This window comes from Macrobrachium rosenbergii, chromosome 13 (genome assembly GCF_040412425.1).
Source record: "Macrobrachium rosenbergii isolate ZJJX-2024 chromosome 13, ASM4041242v1, whole genome shotgun sequence".
Taxonomy (NCBI): Eukaryota; Metazoa; Arthropoda; class Malacostraca; order Decapoda; family Palaemonidae; genus Macrobrachium; species Macrobrachium rosenbergii.
Window position 1 is genome coordinate 63,352,463 of NC_089753.1, and position 6,904 is coordinate 63,359,366.

The window sequence follows — 6,904 nt, forward strand, 5'->3', positions numbered from 1 at the left end:
GAGGGGAAAAGAGGGAGAAGGGAGAGGGGAGGGAAAAGGGGAGGAAAGGAGGAAGGGAGGGAGTGGGGAAAGGAAGGGGACGGTGGCAGGAGGAGGGTAGGGGGAAGTGAGGGGAAAGGGGAGGGAAAGAAAGTGTAAGGGGATGGAAGAGGGAAGCAGGATGGAGAGGAAAGCTTGAGGAAAGACACAACTAAATTAGCACTTGATTGTGTGCTTCTCTCAGGAAGGGAGGAGGGTGAGGGTAAGTGAATGGGGAGGGACAGGGGAAGGGGAAGAGTAAGGGGGAAGGTGACAGGGGGGGAGGGGAAGGGGAGGGAAGGGGGAGGGTGGCAGGTGAGGTGAGGGTGGTTGGTGAAGTGGAGGATGGCAGGTTAGGGGAGGGTAAGGGATAGTGGGAGGGAGGGGAATGGGGAGGGGAGGGGAAGGGACGTGCAGGGGGATGGAAGAGGAAATGGATGTAAGAAGGAAGGAGATGGAAGAGAGAAGGGGAGGGAGGACACGGCTAAATTTACCTTCATCATCTGTTCTGGAAGGGAATGGAAGGGGAAGGGTGAGGAGAAGGAATGGGTAGGGGTGAGGAAAGGGAGGGGATGGGAGGAGAACGGTAAGGGGAGGAGGGGAAAGTGGAGGGGGATAAAAGAGGGAAGGGGAGGAGGACACTGCTAAATTAACACTTGATCATGTGTTCTGGAAGGGGGAAGGCGAGAGGGGATGGAAGAGGGAAGGGGAGGAGGAGGACACAGCAAAATTAACTTTGATTTCATGTTCCTGAAGGAGGAAGGGAGGGAAGGGGGAGGGGAATGGAAGAGGGAAGGGGAGGGGGAGGGTTGAGGGAAGGGGAGTGGGAGACACAGCGAAATTAACACCTAAGTGTTTGCTTCAAGGATGAGGGGAGGGGGACGGAAGAGGGATGGGGAATAGATGGAAGAGGGAAAGGAGAAGGAGGACACAGCAAAATTAACATTTGATCGCATGTTCATTATGGGGGAGGAGGAGAAGGGGAGGGGGATGGAATATGGAAGCGAGGGGAGGGTAGAGGAAAGGGAGGGGAGTACACAGCTAAATGAACACTTGATCATATGCTCCAGAAGGGGGAAGGGAAGTGGAAGGGGAGGGGAAGGGGAGGATGATGGAAGAGGGAAGGGGAAGGGAATGGAAGGGGTAAGGGGAGGGAGAGGACACAGCTAAATTAAAACTTGATTGTGTGCTTCAAAGGAGGAGGGGAAGGAGAGGGGGAGGGGAGGCAAGAGAGAGGTGAGAGGAGAGAGGGAAGAGGGAGAGGATGGAAGAGGAAAGGGGGGGAGGACACAGCTAAATCAACACTAAATTGTATGCTCTAGAAGAGGGAAGGGGATGGAGAGGGGAAGGAAGGAGGAGGGGAGGGGGGTGTAATAGGGAAGGGGAGGGAAGGACACAGCTAAATTAACACTTGTTGTGTGGTTTGGAAGGGGAGAGGGAGAGGGAGAGGAAGGGGAAGGTGAAGGGAGGGACAGGATGGGTGTGGGAAGGGGATTGAAGAGGTGAGGGGAGGGGATGGAAGAGGGGAAGTGGAGGAGGAGGACACAGCTAAATTAACATTTGGCTGTATGACCTACAAGTGGGAGGGCGAGGGTAAGGGATGTGGGAGTGGGTGGAAGAGGGAAGTGGAGGGGGAGGACACTGCTAAATTAACACTTGATTGTGTGCTCCAGAAGGGGGGGGGGAAGTGGGAGGAGGGGGAGGGGAGAGGGATGGGGAGGGGAGGGATGAAGGAAGGCAAGGACAGCTAAATTAACACTTGACCGTGTGCTTGGAAGGGAGAGGGCTAGGGGAGGGGGAGGGGATGGAAGAGGGAAGGTGAGGGGAGGACACATCTAAATTAATACTTTATCATATGCTCCAGAAGGGTGAGGGGGAGGGGAGGGGAAGAGGGAGGGGAATGGAAGAGGGAAGGGGAGGGGAGGACACAGTTAATGATGGCCACCTCCGGCGATTCCGGAGGAAATCTTCGGTAAGGGGTTCTTTTTTTTTTTTTTTTTGTGGGGCCCAGGGATCCAATTCAGCTGAAGAAAGAATCTTCAAGGAGTCTTCAGGGATTCTTCGGTGAAGAATTTGGCGCCAATACTAAGACTATCATTTTCTCAAACTAGAGCATAGTTATAAAGGCTACCAGCTATATAAATGGTAGAAATTACCCTTGAAATTGAAAAATGACACCTGTTATACTGCTGAAGAAAGAGTCTTCAAGGAGTCTTCAGGGAATCTTGGGTGAGGATTTTGGAGCCAATATGAAGACTATCATTTTCTAAAACTAGAGCATAGTCATTCATGTAATGATGGCCACCTCAGGCGATTCCGGAGGAAATCTTTGGTACGGGGTAGTTTTTTTTTTTTTTTTTTGTGGGGCCCAGGAGTCTAATTCAGCTGAAGAAAGAATCTTCAAAGAGTCTTCAGGGATTCTTCGGTGAAGATTTTGGAGCCAATACGAAGACTATCATTTTCTCAAACTAGAGCATAGTCATTCATGTAATGATGGCTACCTCCGCGATTCCGGAGGAAATCTTTTGTAAGGGGTCCTTTTTTTGCTTTTTTTTTTTTGTAGGGCCCAGGGGTCCAATTCAGCTGAAGAAAAATCTTCAAGGAGTCTTCAGGGATTCTTCGTGAATGTTTTGGAGCCAATACGAAGACTATCATTTTCTAAAACTAGAGCATTGTCATTCATGTAATGATGGCCACCTCCGCGATTCCGGAGGAAATCTTTGGTAAGGGTCCTTTTTGTTTTTTTTGTGGGGCCCAGGGGTCCAATTCAGCTGAAGAAAGAATCTTCAAGGAGTCTTCAGGGATTCTTCGGTGAAGATTTTGGAGCCAATACGAAGACTATCATTTTCTCAAACTAGAGCATAGTCATTCATGTAATGATGGCCACCTCCGGCGATTCCGGAGGAAATCTTTGGTAGGGGTCCTTTTTTTTTTTTTGTGGGGCCCAGGGGTCCAGTTCAGCTGAAGAAAGAATCTTCAAGGAGTCTTCAGGTATTCTTCGGTGAAGATTTTGGCGCCAATACGAAGACTATCATTTTCTCAAACTAGAGCATAGTCATTCATGTAATGATGGCCACCTCCGGCGATTCTGGAGGAAATCTTTGGTAAGGGTCCTTTTTTTTTTTTTTTTTTTTTTTGTGGGGCCCAGGGGTCCAATTCAGCTGAAGAAAGAATCTTCAAGGAGTCTTCAGGGATTCTTCGGTGAAGATTTTGGCGCCAATACTACGGCTATCATTTTCTCAAAATAGAGCATAGTCATAAAGGCTACCAGCTATATAAATAGTAGAAATTACCCTTGAAATTGAAAAATGACACCTGTTATACTGCTGAAGAAAGAGTCTTCAAGGAGTCTTCAGGGAATCTTGGGTGAGGATTTTGGAGCCAATATGAAGACTATCATTTTCAAACTAGAGCATGGTCATTCATGTAATGATGGCCACCTCCGCGATTCCGGAGGAAATCTTTGTAAGGGGTCCTTTTTGTTTTTTTGTGGGGCCCAGGGATCCAATTCAGCTGAAGAAAGAATCTTGAAAGAATCTTCAGGGATTCTTCGGTGAAGATTTTGGAGCCAATACGAAGACTATCATTTTTCAAACTAGAGCATAGTCATTCATGTAATGATGGCTACCTCCGGCGATTCCCGAGGAAATCTTTGGTAAGGGGTAGTTTTTTGGTTTTTTTGTGGGGCCCAGGAGTCCAATTCAGCTGAAGAAAGAATCTTCAAGGAGTCTTCAGGGATTCTTCGGTGAAGATTTTGGCGCCAATACAAAGACTATCATTTTCTCAAACTAGAGCATAGTCATTCATGTAATGATGGCCACCTCCAGCGATTCCGGAGGAAATCTTTGGTAAGGGGTCCTTTTTGTTTTTTTTGTGGGGCCCAGGGGTCCAATTCAGCTGAAGAAAGAATCTTCAAGGAGTCTTCAGGGATTCTTCGGTGAAGATTTTGTGCCAATACAAAGACTATCATTTTCTCAAACTAGAGCATAGTCATAAAGGCTACCAGCTATATAAATGGTAGAAATTACCCTTGAAATTGAAAAATGACATCTGTTAAACTGCTGAAGAAAGAGTCTTGAAGGAGTCTTCAGGGAATCTTGGGTGAGGATTTTGGAGCCAATATGAAGACTATCATTTTCTAAAACTAGATCATAGTCATTCATGTAATGATGGCCACCTCCGGCGATTCCGGAGGAAATCTTTGTAAGGGTCCTTTTTTTTTTTTTTTATGGGGCCCAGGGTCCAATTCAGCTGAAGAAAGAATCTTCAAAGAGTCTTCAGGGATTCTTCGGTGAAGATTTTCGAGCCAATACGAAGACTATCATTTTCTCAAACTAGAGCATAGTCATTCATGTAATGATGGAAACCTCCGGCGATTCCGGAGGAAATCTTTGCAAGGGTCCTTTTTTTTTTTTTTTTTTTCTTTTTGTGGGGCCCAGGGTCCAGTTCAGCTGAAGAAAGAATCTTCAAGGAGTCTTCAGGATTCTTCGGTGAAGATTTTGGCGCCAATACGAAGACTATCATTTTCTCAAACTAGAGCACAGTCATTCATATAATGATGGCTACCTCCGGCGAATCCGGAGGAAATCTTTTTTAAGGGGTCCTTTTTTGTTTTTTTTTTGTGGGGCCCAGGGGTCCAATTCAGCTGAAGAAAGAATCTTCAAGGAGTCTTCAGGGATTCTTCGGTGAAGATTTTGGCGCCAATACGAAGACTATCATTTTCTCAAACTAGAGCATAGTCATTCATGTAATGATGGCCACCTCCGGCGATTCCGGAGGAAATCTTTGCAAGGGTTTTTTTTTTTTTTTGGGGCCCAGGGGTCCAGTTCAGCTGAAGAAATAATCTTCAAGGAGTCTTCAGGGATTCTTCGGTGAAGATTTTGGCACCAATGCGAAGACTATCATTTTCTCAAACTAGAGCATAGTCATTCATGTAATGGTGGCCACCTTCGGCGATTCCGGAGGAAATCTTTGGTAAGGGTCCTTTTTTGTTTTTTTGTGGGTCCCAGGGGTCCAATTCAGCTGAAGAAAGAATCTTCAAGGAGTCTTCAGGGATTCTTCGGTGAAGATTTTGGCGCCAATACTAAGACTATCATTTTTCTCAAACTAGAGCATAGTCATAAAGGCTACCAACTATATAAATGGTAGAAATTACCCTTGAAATTGAAAAATGAAACCTGTTATACTGCTGAAGAAAGAGTCTTCAAGGAGTCTTCAGGGATTCTTGGGTGAGGATTTTGGAGCCAATATGAAGACTATCATTTTCTAAAACTAGAGCATAGTCATTCATGTAATGATGGCCACCTCCGGCAATTCCGGAGGAAATCTTTGGTAAGGTGTCCTTTTTGTTTTTTTTTGTGGGGCCCAGGGGTCCAATTCAGCTGAAGAAAGAATCTTCAAGGAGTCTTCAGGGATTCTTCGGTGAATATTTTGGAGCCAATACGAAGACTATCATTTTCTAAAACTAGAGCATAGTCATTCATGTAATGATGGCCACCTCCGGCGATTCGAGGAAAATCTTTGGTAAGGGTCCTTTTTGTTTTTGTTTTTTTGTGGGGCCCAGGGATCCAGTTCAGCTGAAGAAAAAATCCTCAAGGAGTCTTCAGGGATTCTTCGGTGAAGATTTTGGCCCAATACGAAGACTATCATTTTCTCAAAAGAGAGCATAGTCATTCATGTAATGATGGCCACCTCCGCGATTCCGGAGGAAATCTTTATAAGGGTCCTTTTTTTTTTTTTGTGGGGCCCAGTGGTCCAATTCAGCTGAAGAAAGAATCTTGAAGGAGTCTTCAGGGATTCTTTTGGTGAAGATTTTGGCGCCAATACGAAGACTATCATTTCCTCAAACTAGAGCTTAGTCATTCATGTAATGATGGCCACGTCCGCGATTCGGAGGAAATCTTTGGTAAGGGGTCCTTTTTTTTTTTTTTTGTGGGGCCCAGAGGTCCAATTCAGCTGAAGAAAGAATCTTCAAGGAGTGTTCAGGGATTCTTAGGTGAAGATTTAGGAGCCAATACGAAGACTATCATTTTCTCAAACTAGAGCATAGTCATTCATGTAATGATGGCCACCTCCGGCGATTCCGGAGGAAATCTTTGGTAGGGGTCCTTTTTTTTCATGGGGCCCAGGGGTCCAGTTCAGCTGAAGAAAGAATCTTCAAGGAGTCTTCAGGGATTCTTCGGTGAAGATTTTGGCGCCAATACTAAGACTATCATTTTCTCAAACTAGAGCATAGTCATAAAGGCTACCAGCTATATAAATGGTAGAAATTACCCTTGAAATTGAAAAATGACACCTGTTATACTGCTGAAGAAAGAGTCTTCAAGGAGTCTTCAGGGAATCTTGGGTGAGGATTTTGGAGCCAATACGAAGACTATAATTTTCTCAAACTAGAGCATAGTCATTCATGTAATGATGGCCACCTCCAGCGATTCCGGAGGAAATCTTGCAAGGGTCCTTTTTTTTTTTTTTTTTTTGGGCCCCAGGGTCCAATTCAGCTGAAGAAAGAATCTTCAAGGAGTCTTCAGGGATTCTTCGGTGAAGATTTTCGAGCCAATACTAAGACTATCATTTTCTCAAACTAGAGCATAATCATAAAGGCTACCAGCTATATAAATGGTAGAAATTACCTTTGAAATTGAAAATGACATCTGTTATACTGCTGAAGAAAGAGTCTTCAAGGAGTCTTCAGGGAATCTTGGGTGAGGATTTTGGAGCCAATATGAAGACTATCATTTTCTAAAACTAGATCATAGTCATTCATGTAATGATGGCCACCTCCGGCGATTCCGGAGGAAATCTTTGGTAAGGGGTCCTTTTTTGTTTTTTTTTTTGGGGGCCCAGGGGTCCAATTCAGCTGAAGAAAGAATCTTCAAAGAGTCTTCAG

General features: G+C 45.2%; 1 long non-coding RNA gene across 1 annotated transcript; it reads right to left on the reverse strand.

Moving 5' to 3' along the window:
• Positions 1-5,175: 5,175 nt before the first annotated feature.
• Positions 5,176-6,134, reverse strand: LOC136845364 (uncharacterized). The gene is made up of 2 exons (XR_010855155.1): positions 6,042-6,134; positions 5,176-5,466 (listed from the first exon to the last, which is right to left on the reverse strand). It is a non-coding gene; the product is annotated as an uncharacterized lncRNA (long non-coding RNA).
• Positions 6,135-6,904: the final 770 nt, after the last annotated feature.